The 14,615-nt window shown below is 36.4% G+C and overlaps 1 protein-coding gene and 1 pseudogene across 4 annotated transcripts in view; one reads left to right on the plus strand and one right to left on the minus strand.

Moving 5' to 3' along the window:
* Positions 1-14,615, plus strand: part of ATRX (ATRX chromatin remodeler) — a 284,375-nt gene that overhangs the window by 200,832 nt on the left and 68,928 nt on the right. The gene's annotated exons all lie outside the window — the stretch shown is intronic.
* On the minus strand, positions 702-1,359 carry LOC102279610 (large ribosomal subunit protein uL16-like; annotated as a pseudogene).

Here is a 14,615-nt window from a genome sequence, read left to right on the forward strand (position 1 = left end):
TAAAGACAAGAGAAAAACAGCTGATCATATATCAATCAAAGGGAACTCCCATACCAACATACATCATATTTAAAATGGCAAAAGTTTAAGATAAAAAGAGAACTTTAAAGACAAGAGAAAAACAGCTAATCATATATCCATAGAAGGGGACTCCTATAAGCCTATAAGCTGATTTTAATGCAGAAACTTTGCAGTCCAGAGGGGAGTGCCAGGATGTATTTAAAGTGCTGAAAGAATAAAAATTTATAATCAAGAATACTCTACTTAGCAAGGTTATGATTGAGGCTTGAAGGGGGCGATAAGGAGTTTTTCAGACAAGCAAACAACTCTAAAGAAGTTCATAACCAGTAAAATGGCCTGAAATATTAAAGGGTCACTGTTAAGGGTAAAGGAAAAGGTCACAACTAGAAATAAAATATATGAAAGAAAAAAAATCACTGGTGACAGAAAATATATGTTAAAGGAATTAGATCAGTCACTTTAAAAAGCTAGTATGAAAGTTCAAAGAAAAAGTAGTAAAAAGAATATCAGGTATAAGTAAATAGTTATGGGATATACAAAATAAAAAGAAATTAAATATAGCAACAAAAAATAAAACGTGACAGGCAAGTGAAAATGGAGTGCTTTTTTTTTTTTTTTTGATTGATTGACAGACTGGAAAGGAGGATTTAATGGTGGGCTTGAACAAGCAGTGGAGAACGCTAAGGCTGTTGTGATTCTGTGACCTGCCATTTGTCCAGAGGGGCATAATTAATGATGTATTTGACCCCACAGCCAAGTGGGATGAGTTGCTTTTCTGCCACCATCTGTTCAAATTCATTGACTTTAAACTTAGTAAATCCTCACCTTTTGGACAGGTGAATCTTCTGTTGGCCAGAGAACTAGAACTTGGCCCTGTGTAGGGCCTCAGTCTGTTCCTTATTCTTTAGCTTGGTGCTGATGGACATGATGACTTGACCAATGTGTACTGTGGCCACTGTGTCCTGGGGTGTTCCAAAGGCACCCTACATACCTTCTTAGAGCTTGTCAGCCTTGGCACAGGACACTGTCTTGTTGATGCAGATGTTGCAGAAGGGCGATGTGTTTGGACGTGGAAACCATCTTTGACATAGCTTTTCACCATGTACTTAGTACAAGTAGGGGCAGCCTCCAGTGGAGAACTGCTCATACTCATCTGACACTGCATGACCACAGAGTGGGAACTTTTGCCTCATGGTAACCACAAATCAAAAATAGCTACAATGGATACACAAAAAATAAAAGAATCCAAATGTGAAACTAAAGAAATCCATCAAAAAACAAGGGAAGAAACAAAGAGATTAAGACCGGAACAGAGAAGAACTGAAAACATAACCAGAAAACAAGTACAAAAATGGCAATAACTACATGCCTGCCATAATTATTTTAAATGCAGATTGACTAAATGCTTCAATCAAAAGACATAGGGTAGCTGAATGGATAAAAAAGTATGACCCATCTATATGCTGCCTGTAGCAGACTCCTCAGGTCTGAAGACACACATAAACCAAAAAAGAAGAGATTAAAAAAAAGATACTCCATCCAAATGGAAAAGTAAAGAATGCTGGGATAGTAATACTTATATCAGACAAAATAGACTTTAAAACAAAAACTATAAGAAAAGACAAGGAAGGGCATGCCTTTGTGATAATGGGGTCAATCCAACAAGAGGATATAACATTTATAATTATTCATATACCCAACATAGGAGTATGTAAATATATAAAGAAAATATTAATAGAAATAAAGGGAGAAATATACAGTAATACAGTAATAGAGGACTTTAATACTCTACTTACTTCAATGGATAGACCATCTAGACTCTAAATTGGTAAAGGACATATTCAGCAAGATGTATTTAATCAATATAGATCATTTCATTCAACAGCAGCAGAATACACATTTTTTTCAAATATACATGGAATATTTCTCAGGACAGATCACATATTATGTCAAAAAACATGCCTTAATAAATTTAAGAAGATTGGAATCATATCAAGCATCTTTTTAGATCACAGTAGTATGAAACTAGAAGTCACATAGAAGAAAACTAGAGAAAAACAGTAACATATGGAGGTTAAAAGACATGCTACTAAACAAGTAGTGGATCAACAAAGAAACCAAAGAGGAAATTAAAAAATGCATTGAGACAAATGGAAATGGAAACACAGCATTACAAAATCTATGGGATGAAGCAAAAGCAATTCTAAGAGAAAAGTTCATAGTGGTACAGGCCTACTAGAAGAAATAAGAAAAATGTCAAATAAATTATGTAAATGTACATTTAAAGGAACAAGAAAAAGGACAGGCAAAGCCCAGTGTTTGTGGAAGGAATGAAATAATGAAGATTAGAGTGGAAGGAATGGAAATTGAGACTAAAAAAGTAAAATTCAATGAAATTTAGTGTTGTTTCTTTGAAAAGATAAACAAAATCAAACATTTAGCCAGACCTATAAAAAATGAGAGCCCAAATAAAATTAGAAATGAAAAGAGAAGTTACAACTAACATCAACAAAATAAAAAGAATAATGAGAGAGTACTAAATTGTGTGGCAACAAATTAGACAACCTAGGAGAAATGGATAAATTTCTAGAATTGCACAATCTTCTAAGACTGAATCATGAAGAGATAGAAGATCTGAATATTGAACCTATAGTTGAAAAACAAAAGTCCAGGTACAGATGGTATCACAGGTGAATTTGTGGGTTTGATTGCTGGGTTGAAAAGATCCTATGAAGGAAGGCATGACAACCAACTCCAGTATTCTTGCTTGGAGAATCCCATGGACAGAGGAACCTGGTGGGCTACAGTCCATAGGGTCACAAAGAGTTAGAAGCGACTTAGAACAACAACAACAACAACAATAAATGGTAATTTTACTTTTTTTCTTTGAGGAACCTCCATTCTGTTCTCCACAGTGACTGAAACAGTTTACATTCCCACCAACAGTGCAAGAGGTGATCCTTTTCTTCCCATCGTCTCCAGCATTTACTGTTTATAGATTTTTTGATGATGACTGTTCTGACTGGTGTTAAGTTGTACCTTATTGTCATTTTGATCTGCATTTCTCTAATAATTAGCAGTGTTGAATATCTTTTCATATGTCTATTGGACACATGTATTTCTTCTTTGGGAAAATGGCTATTTATGTCTTCCACCTATTTTTTGATTGAATTGTTTGTTTTTTGATATTGAGTTCTATGAGCTATTTGTGTAGTTTGGAGATTAATCCTTTGCAAAGAGCATTGGGGTGCATGTATCTTTCTGAACTAGTTTTCTTTGGATATATCCCCAGAAGTAGGATTTGAGAGCCATCACTATGAACAAAGTTAGTGGAGGTGATGGAATTCCAGTTGAGCTATTTCAAATCCTGGAAGATGATGCTATGAAAGTGCTGCGCTCAATATGCCAGCAAATTTGGAAAACTCAGCAGTGGCCACAGGCCTGGAAAAGGTCAGTTTTCATGGCAATTCCAAAGAATGCTCAAACTACTGCACAGTTGCACTCATCTCACAACCTTGTAAAGTAATTCTTAAAATTCTCCAAGCCAGGCTTCAACAATACGTGAACCGTGAACTTCTAGATGTTCAGGCTGGTTTTAGAAAAGGCAGAGGAACCAGAGATCAAATTGCCAACATCCACTGGATCATTGAAAAAGCAAGAGAGTTCCAGAAAAACATCTATTTCTGCTTTATTGACTATGCCAGAGCCTTTGACTGTGTGGATCATAATAAACTGCGGAAAATCCTGAAAGAGATGGGAATACCAGACCACCTGACCTGCCCCTTGAGAAACCTGTATGCAGGTCAGGAAGCAACAATTAGAACTGGACATGGAACAACAGACTGGTTCCAGATAGGAAAAGGAGTACATAAAGGCTGTATATTGTCACTGTGCTTATTTAACTTATATGCAGAATACAGCATGAGAAATGCTGGGCTGGAAGAAGCACAAGCTGGAATCAAGATTGCTGGGAGAAATATCAATAACCTCAGATATGCAGATGACACCAGCCTTATGGCAGAAAGTGAAGAAGAACTAAAGAGCCTCTTGACGAAAGTGAAAAAGGAGAGTGAAAAAGTTGGCTGAAAGCTCAACATTCAGAAAACTAAGATCATGGCATCCGGTCCCATCACTTCATGGCAAGTAGATGGGAAAACAGTGGCTGACTTTATTTTTTGGGGCTCCAAAATCACTGCAGATGGTGATTGCAGCCATGAAATTAAAAGACGCTTCCTCCTTGGAAGGAAAGTTATGACCAACCTAGAGAGCATATTAAAAAGCAGAGACATTACTTTGCCAACAGAGGTCTGTCTAGTCAAGGCTATGGTTTTTCCAGTAGTCATGTATTGATTTGAGTGTTGGAATGTAAAGAAAGCTGAGCGCTGAAGAATTGATGCTTTTGAACTGTGGTGTTGGAGAAGACTCTTGAGAGTCCCTTGGAGTGCAAGGAGATCCAACCAGTCCATCGTAAAGGAGATCAGTCCTTGGTGTTCATTGGAAGGACTAATGTTGAAGCTGAAACTCCAATATTTTGGCCACCTGATGAGAAGAGATGACTCATTTGAAAAGACCCTGATTTGGGAAAGATTGAAGGCAGGAGGAGAAGTGGACGACAGAGGGTGAGATGATTAGATGGCATCGCTGACTCAATGGACATGAGTTTGGGTAAACTCCGGGAGTTGGGGATGGACAGGGAGGCCTGGCGTGCTCCAGTTCATGGGGTCGCAAAGAGTCGGACACAACTGAGCGACTGAACTGAACTGAACTGAGTGACTGACATACTGTTCTCTGTAGTTTCTGTACCAATTTACATTTCCACCTACAGTGTATAGGAGGGTTGCCTTTTCTACACACCCTCTACAGCATTCATTTTTTAATTTTTAAAAAGAAAATGTAGATTCTGTTTTTTTTAATGACTGTATATATATTGATTTATTGATTGATTTTTGGCTGTACTAGGTCTTCGTTGCTGCTCATGGTCTTTCTCTAGTTATGGTAAGCAGGGGCTACTTTCTAGTTGCAGTGTGTGGTTTTCTCATAGCAGTGGCTTCTTTTGTTGTGGAACACAGGCTCCAGTATTTTTGGCTGGCAGGCTCTAGAGCACAGGCTCACTGGTTATGGTTTATAGGCTTAGTTGCCCCATAGCATGTGCAACCCTCCTGGACCTCAAGGGATCGAGCCTGTGTGCCCTGCATTGGAAGGCTGACTCTCAACCACTGGACCATGAGGGAAGTCCTCTAGTATTTATTGTTTGTAGATTTTTTGATGCCAGCCATTCTGAGAAGTGTGGGGTGATATAAATTGTAGTTGTGATTTGCATTTCTTGAAAATGAGTGATGTTGAGCATCTTTTCACATGTTTGTGGGCCATCTGTGTATTTTCTTTAGAGAAATGTCTGCTTAGGTCTTCCACCCATTTGTTGGTTGGGTCGTTTGTTTTTTTTTATTTTGAGCTGCATGAACTACTTGTATATATTTTAAGATTAATCCTTTCTCAGTTGATTCATTTGCAAATATTTTCTCCCATTATGAGGGTTGTCTTTTCATCTTGTTTTTGGTTTCCTTTCCTATGCAAATGCTTTTATGTTTAATTAGGTCCCATTTATTTATTTTCATTACTTTAGGAGATAGAAAGAATCTTGCTATGATTTGTGTCAAAGACTCTTCTGGCTATGTTTTCTTCTAAGTTTTTAATAGTGGCTTTGCATTTAGATCTTTAATTCATTTTGTGTATGCTGTTAGGGAGTGTTCCAGTTTTATTCTTTTACACATAGCTGTTCAGATTTCCCAGCACCACTTACCGAACAGACTGTGTTTTCTCCGTGTTGTCATAGATTAGGTGACCATAGGTGCATGGATTTATTTTTGGGCTTTCTATTCTGTTCCATTGATCTATATTTCTGTTTTTGTGCTAATATGGTAATACCTTGATTACTGTAACTTTGTAGTATAGTCTAAAGTCAGGGAGCCTCATTTCTCTGGCTCTGTTTTTCTTTCATAAGATTCCTTTGTCTATTAGGGGTCTTTTGTGTCTCCATACAAATTTTGAATTATGTGAAAAATGCCATTGGTGATTTGATAGAGACTTCACTGAATCTGTAGATTGCTTTGAGTAGTATAGTATTTTCACAATATTGATTCTTCTAATCTAAGAACATTGTATATCTCTCCCATCTGTTTGTGTCGTCTTTGATTTCATCAGTGTCTTGTATTTTTTGCATACAAGTCTTTTGCCTCCTTGCTGTGGTGTGTCAGCGTGCTTAGTCACTCAGTTGTGTCTGACTCTTTGTGACGCCATGGACTGTATGTAGCCTGCCAGGCTCCTCTGTCCATAGGGATTCTTCAGGCAAGAATACTGGAGTGGGTTGTCACGCCTTCCTCCAGGGGATCTTCCCAGCCCAGGGATCGAACCCTGGTCTCCCACATTGCAGGTAGATTCTTTACCAACTGAGCCACCAGGGAAGCCTTTTGAGTCCTTAGGTATGTTTATTCCTAGGTACTTGATTCTTTTTGTTGTGATGGTAAATGGGATTGTTTCCTTAATTTCTCCTTCTCATCCTTCATTATTAGTATATAGGAATGTAAGAGATTTCTGTGTATTAATTTTGTATCCTGCAACTTTAATAACTCATTGGTTACCTCTAGTAATGTTCTGGTGGCATCTTTATGATTTTCCATGTATGTTATCTGTACACAGTGACAGTTTTACTACTTCTTTTCCAATTTGGATTCCTTTCATTTTTCTTCTCTGATTAGTATGTGTATAACTTACAAAACTATGTTGAAGAATAGGGGCAAGTATTGACACCCTCATCACCTTCTTGATCTTAGAGGAAATACTTTCAGTTTTTCACCATTGAGAATAATGTTTGTAGTGGGTTTGTCATATGTGGGCTTTATTATGTTGCAGTAGCTTCACTCTGTGCCTACTTTCTGGAGAGTTTTAATCAGAAATGAATATTAAATTTTGTCCGTAACTTTTTCTGCATCTATTCAGGTTATTATATGGTTTTTATATTTCAATTTGTTAATATAGTATATTGCATTGATTGATTTGTGTATCAAAGAATCCTTGCATCCTTGGGAAAACCCTACTTGATTGTGATGTGTGATTCTTTTAATGTGTTTGATTCTGTTGGCTAGTATTTTGTTGAGGATTTTTGCATCTATTTTTTGTGATCTTTGTCTGGTTTTGTTATCAGGTTGATGGTGGCCTCGTAGAATGAGTTTAGGAGTATTGGAGCACCTCTCTACATAAGGCAAATGCTAACAGCTATAAAAGGGGAAATCGACAGTAACATATTAATGGTGGGGAACTTTAACACCACACTTACACCAGTGGGCATATAATCCAGACAGTTTATAAGGAAACACAAGCCTTAAATGAGACAGTAGAGCATTTAGAACTTAATTGATATTTATAGGACACTCCATCAAAAAGCAGCCAAATACACTTTCTTCTCAAGTGCACACAGAACATTCTCCAGGATAGATCACATTTTGGGTCACAAATCAAGTATCAGTAAATGTATGAAAACTGAAGTTGTATCAAGCATCTTTTCCAACGACAATGCTATGAGATTAGTTATGAATTACAGGCGAAAAACTGTAAGAAAAAGAAAAAAAACAACACAAACACATGGTGGCTAAATAATATGTTACCAGCTAACCAAGATATTACTGAAGAAATCAAACAGGAAATCAGAGAATACCTAGCAACAAATGACAACAAAAACATGACAACACCAAATGTATGGGACACAGCAAAGGCAATTCTAAGAAGGACGTTTATGCACTATAATCCTACCTTAAGGAACTAGAAGAATCTCAAATGAACAACCTACTTACATGCAAAGCAATTAGATAAATAAGAACAAAAAGCCCCCAAAGTTAGTAGAAGGAAAGAAATCATAAAGAGCAGAGTGGAAATAAATGAAGAAAAAATGAAGAAAACAGTAGCAAAGATCAATAAAACTAAAGGCTGGTTCTTTGAGAAGATAAAATTGATAAACCATTAGCCAATCTCATCAAGAAAAAAAAGCAGAGGACTAAAATCAATAAAAATTAGAAATGAAAAAGGAGAAGTTATAACTGACACTGCAGAAATACAAAACATCATAAGAGACTACTGTAAGCAAATATATGCCTATAAAATTGGCAACCTGGAAGAAATGGACAAATATTTAGAAAGATACAACTTGGTCTTTCAGGACTGAACCAGGAAGAAATAGAAAATATGAAAAGACCAATCAGAACCAGGGAAATTGAAATTATGATAAAAAATCTTCCAGCAAACAGAAGTCCAGGACTAGATGGCTTCACAGGGAAGTTCTGTCAAACATTTAGAGAAGAGCTAACATCTGTCTTTCTCAAATTCTTCAAAAATTGCAAAGGGAAGAATATTCCCAATGGCATTTTTAGACTGAACTAGAACAATCCTAAAATTTGTATGGAACCAGAAATGTACTAAACAGCCAAAGCAATCTTGAGAAGAATTACAAAGCTGAAGATAACATGATTCCAGACTTAAAATTATACTACAAAGCTTTAGTAATCAAAACAATATAGTAGTAGCACAAAATCCAAGACATAGATCAATAGAACACAATAGGGAATTCAGAAAAAAACTCAACCAAGCTTCTATATCCCATTATCTATAACAAAGGGGACAGGAACATCCAGTGGGGAAAAGATAGTCTCTTGGAAAGATGTTGTTAGGACAATTGGACAGCTATCTGCAAAAGAGTGAAACTGGACCAATTTCTTATATCACATATAAAAATAAACTCAAAATGGATTATAGACTTAATAAGACCTTAAATTTTAAAATTCTTGAAAGAAAGCATAGGCAGTAGGCTCTTTGACATGGGTCTTAGAAATTTTTTTTTGGATCTGTTTCCTTAGGCAAGGGCAATGGAAGTGAAATTAAAGAAATGAGACTACATCAAAGTAAAAAAGATTTTCTACAGTGGAAGAAACCACCAACAAAATCCAAGGCAACTTACTGAATGGGAGAACATATTGCATATGATATACCCTATAAGGGGTTGATATCCACAGTATATATAGAAGTCATACAACTCAGTATCAAAAAGCAATTAAAAACTGATTAAAAACTTGCCAGAGGACCTGAAGTGATGTTTTTCCAAAGAAAAACTACAGACGGTTGACAAGAACATGGAATGACCCTCAACATCACAAATTATCAGCAGAATGCAAATCAAAAGCACAGTGAGATTCCACCACACACCTGTCAGAATGGCTGTTATCAAAATCAAGATACAACAAGTGTTGGTGAATATGTGGAGAAAAGGAAACTGTTGTACAGTGCTGGTGGGAATGTAAATTGATGCAGCCATTATGAAAATATGAAGGTTGTTGAAAAAATTAAAAGAACTAACATTCACCACAAGATCCAGCATTTCCATTTCTGAGGAATACAAAGAGACTAAATTAAAAAATATATATGTAGCCCATGTTCACTGCAGCACTATTTGCAATAGCCAGGATATGGAAGCACATAAGTGTCTATCAGTTGATGAATGGATAAAGATGGGGTATGTGTGTGTCTGTGTGTGTGATGGGATACTATTCAGCCATAAAAAGTGAAATCTTGTCATTTTCACAACATGAATAGACCTACAGGGCAAATGAAATAAGTCAGAGAAAGAAAAAAAAATACTCTGTGATTTCACTTATATGTGGAATGTAAAAAGCAAAACTAATAAGCAAACAAAACTAAGAACATAATACTCATAGATATCTAGAGCAAACTGGTGATTTCCAGAGGGAGGTACGTCGTGAGGGTGTGGATGAAATAGGTAAAGGGAATCAAGAGGTACAAAGAGATACAAACTTCCTGCTATAAAATGAGTAATTCATATGGATTTAATGTATACCTAGGGAATATAGTCAGTAATATTATAGCAACTTTGTACTGTGATGGATGGTAACTAGTCTTATTGTAGTTATCATTTCATAATGTATAAAACATTTAATCACTGTTGTATACCTAAAAGCTAATTATAAGTCAATTAAAAGCAAAATGTCTGTAATTTATTGTATGGGTATATACTTTGTATATGATGTAATATCATGATGTTAACATTCACATAGCACATTTATTCATTCAACAAATGTTGATTGTATTCTTACTATGTGTCTGGTACTGCTCAAGAAGCTTGGTTATATCAATGTACAAAATACACTTACAGAGTTTACCATTCTATTAGTACTGTTATTTATACACATAATATTTTAATGATATCCCACCTTTATTTCTAAGATTACAATGTAGCTTTTTAAGGAATATCCTTACTGTTCTCCACAGTGGCTATACTAATTTACATTTCCACCGGCAGTATAGGAGGGTTCTTTTTCAAACCCTGTCTAACATTTATCATTTGTAGACTTTTTGATGATTCCCATTCTGACCAGTGTGAGGTGATGGAGGTTCCATAAAAAACTAAAAACATATGATCTTACAATCCCAGCTCTGCACATATATCAGGAGAAAAACCATAATTTGCAAAGATATGTGCACCTCAGTGTTCATTGTGGCACAATTTGCAATAGCCAAGACATGAAAGCAACCTAAATGTTGATAAATGGATAAAGATGTGGTATGTGTATGTGTGTGTTGTTGTTTAGTTGTTTAGTCGCTTAGTCTTCTCTGACTCTTTTGCAACTCCATGGACCATAGCCCACGAGGCTCCTCTGTCCCTGGGATTTCCATGCAAGGTAGAATACCAGAGTAGGTTGCCATTTCCTTCTCCAGGGGATCTTCCTGACCCAGGGATCAAACCTGCGTCTTCTGGATTGGCAAGCAGATTATTTACCACTGAGCCACCAGGGAATCCCATATATATGTATATAGTGGAATATTACTCAGCCATAAAAATTCATGAAATAATGCCATTTACAGCAACATGAGTGGGCCTAGAGATTATCATACTGAGTGAAGTAAGTCAGAAAGACAAATGCCATCTGATATAATTTATATCTGGAAACTAAGAAAATAAAAATAATACGAATAAACATATGCAAAACAGAAATAGACCTACAGACATATAAAACAAACTCGTGGTTACCGAAACAGAAAGGGGGGTAAATTAGGAGTTGGGGATTAACATATACTTACTGCTGCTGCTGCTAACTCGCTTCAGTCGTGTCTGACTCTGTGCGACCCCATAGCCGGCAGCCCACCAGGCTCCCCCGTCTCTGGGATTCTCCAGGCAAGAATAGTGGAGTGGGTTGCCATTTCCTTCTCCAATGCATGAAAGTGAAAAAATCAAAGTGAAGTCGCTCAGTTGTGTCCGACTCTTAGTTACCTCATGGACTGCAGCCTACCAGGCTTTTCTGTCTATGGGATTTTCCAGGCAAGAGTACTGGAGTGGGGTGCCATTGCCTTCTCCAACATATACTTACTACTATATATAAAATAGATATTTAACAGGGACCTATTGTATGGCACAGGGAACTGTACTCAATATTTTACAATAAACTATAAGGGAAAAGAATCTGAAAAAATATATATATATATATATATATATATATATCTGAATCACTTTGCTGTACACCTGATACTAACATAGCATGGTAAATCAACTATTCTTTAATTAAAGAAAAAAAGCTAAGAAGAGTAAGGGATGAAGTGGTACCCTGAAAAGAGGATGGAGTCAGGAAAGAGATTCAGTTTTAGGAGATGGTAACAAGGTATCTCCGATTCTTTAGTTCTGGTAGTCTTTTACTTTGGGATACACTTTGAAGATGATGATGATGGCTGATTGATAGGTGAATTTATAGCCTAATTCTTTCAGTCATTCTCTAGAATCAAAAATATATGATGTATATCTAATACACTGATACGAGGAATCAAAAAATAAGCAAAGGGGCCTGGTTTTCAGGGATGCTTGGCCTGGTGGGGAATGTTCTTCACTAGACTGGCAAATATGTTGCATTTCCAATAGAACCACTGAGTTTAGTATGCATGGAAACACCTGTGCTACCAAAACAGGATGGAGAGAGTATTCTTTAAGTTGCATTTAACAATAATCTACATTTCCAATGACTTCTCCCAATATTCATGTGTAGTAGAATTCTGGTATAAAATGAAGTTCTAAAGAAAAAAAACAACTATAGTGTATCTCGCTGCAGATATGGTGTTTAAATATATATTTGTATTGCTTCAAGAAATTAGAGTTAAAAGTTTTGCTTTCTATTTGTTTGTATTTCCTTTGTACCATACCTTGTAAGCATTTTTTTGATATCCAGGGTGGATATTTAGGAATGGCTTTGATTTATTAATTCACTGTTAATTGTCATGTATGCCTATACAATACAAAATTATAACAGAAGGAATGATTATTCTATGTCAATGATGAAATAAGAATATTCCACATGTAATATCTATTTGTAGGTTTTAATTATATATTCAGGATAATTATTAACTGGAGTATCCCATGTTTCAGGGGCCAGTTTTAATTTTTAGAGATTAAATATTGTCATTATATCCAATAGAATTAAAATTAGTATGAATCTGTTGTCTTTGCACAAAAATTTTCACCTGTGCTAAGTTTTGAGACTTCTTATTTTCTGCCACGTTTAAACCAGCTTTTTAATTTAATTGTTGACACTTTTACCATATATAAATTGCCTTTATTAAATTGGATAACCACTGCTGAAGTTGTTTGCACATCTGTCAAAATGTAAAATTCCCAAAGGCACTGATTATTTGCCAGTTGACTAATGGTAGAAAGGAATTTTAGTCAACATATGCTTGATAAGCTATGTGTCAGGAGTCTTCCAAACCACCCCCAGGTTTGGTAACTCACAGGACTTAGCAGATACTCATATTCAAAACTATGGTTTATTACAGCAAAAGGGTGTAAAGCAAAATCAGGAAAGGGAAAAGGCATATATGGATCAAAGTCCAGAGGAAAACAGGCATAATCTTCCAAGAGTCTTCTTCTAGTGGAGTCACACTGGATGTACTAATTTCTGCAGTAACATTTTATGGCAGTATGTGTGAAGTGTTGTCTACCAGAGGAGATCATTAAAAGCTAAGTACCCAAGGATTTTTAATGGGGACTGGTGACAATAGCAGTGTCTGCCTGGCTTTTAGCAAATATCAGACTCCTGAAACAAAAATAGGTATTTTTTTTCTAGAAGCGTAGGGCCAATGGTCCCTTCGTTTTCAGGGAAAATTTTACGTTAGTACAGGGGACTGTTTACCATTCAAGTTCCCAGATGATAGACAAGGGTCATTCTCTTAAGAAAGCTGTTCTAAGATGAAAGTTTTGTTGATGCTTGAAGGACAGTAAAATATACATGGAAGTTTGTCAAGAAAAGAGGGAGGAATATAGTATAAGATACTCAAGGCATAGAATCATATTAAATATGTGACACATTAGGTAGTAGTTTATTGTGGTTTAAATATAAATGCATAATGAGGTCTGTAAAAGTAATGGGAATGCCAAAGAATGTTCAAACTACTGCACAATTGCATTCATTTCACATGCTTGCAAGATAATGCTCAAAATCCTCCAAGCTAGGCTTCAACAGTATATGAACTGAGAACTTCCAGATGTACAAGCTGGATTTAGAAAAGACAGAGGAATAGAGATGAAATTGCCAACATCCTTTGGATCACAGAAGTAAGAGAATTCCAGAAAAGCATCTACTTCTGCTTCATTGACTACTCTAAAGCCTTTGACTCTGTGGATCACAACAAACTGTGGAAAATTCTTAAAGAGATGGGAATACCAGACCACCTGACCTTCCTCCTGAGAAACCTATATGCAGGTCAAGAAGCAACAGTTAGAACCAGACATGGAACAACAGATTGGTTCCTAATTGGGAAAGGAGTACATCAAGGCTGTATATTGTCACCTTGCTTATTTAACTTATATGCAGAGTACATCATGAGAAATGCCGGGCTGGATGAAGCACAAGCTGGCATCAAGATTGTTGGGAAAAATATCAATAACCTCATATTTGCAGATGACAGCACTCTTATGGCAGAAAGAGAAGAGGAACTAAAGAGCCTTTTGAAGAAGGTGAAAGAAAAGAGTGAAAAGGCTGGCTTAAAACTCAGCATTCATAAAACTAAGATCATGACATCCAGTCGCATCACTGCATGGCCAATAGATGGGGAAGCAGTGGAAAGAGTGACAGATTTTATTCTCTTGGGTTCCAAGATCACTGCAGATGGTGACTGCAGCCATGAAATTAAGACACTTCTTGGAAGAAAACCTGTGACAAACTTAGCTTATTAAAGGGCAAAGACATTACTTTGCCAACAAAGGTCTGTATAGTTAAAGCTATGGTTTTTCCATTAGTCATGTATGAATGTGAGAGCCTCTTGATGAAGGCGAAAGAGGAGAGTGAAAAAGTTGGCTTAAGACTCAACATTCAGAAAACAAAGATCATGGCATCCGGTCCCATCTCTTCATGGGAAATAGATGGGGAAACAGTGGAAACAGTGTCAGACTTTATTTTTCGGGGCTCCAAAATCACTGCAGATGGTGACTGCAGCCATGAAATTAAAAGACGCTTACTCCTTGGAACGAAAGTTATGACCAACCTAGATAGCAT

This window comes from Bos mutus, chromosome X, assembly GCF_027580195.1.
Source record: "Bos mutus isolate GX-2022 chromosome X, NWIPB_WYAK_1.1, whole genome shotgun sequence".
Classification (NCBI taxonomy): domain Eukaryota; kingdom Metazoa; phylum Chordata; class Mammalia; order Artiodactyla; family Bovidae; genus Bos; species Bos mutus.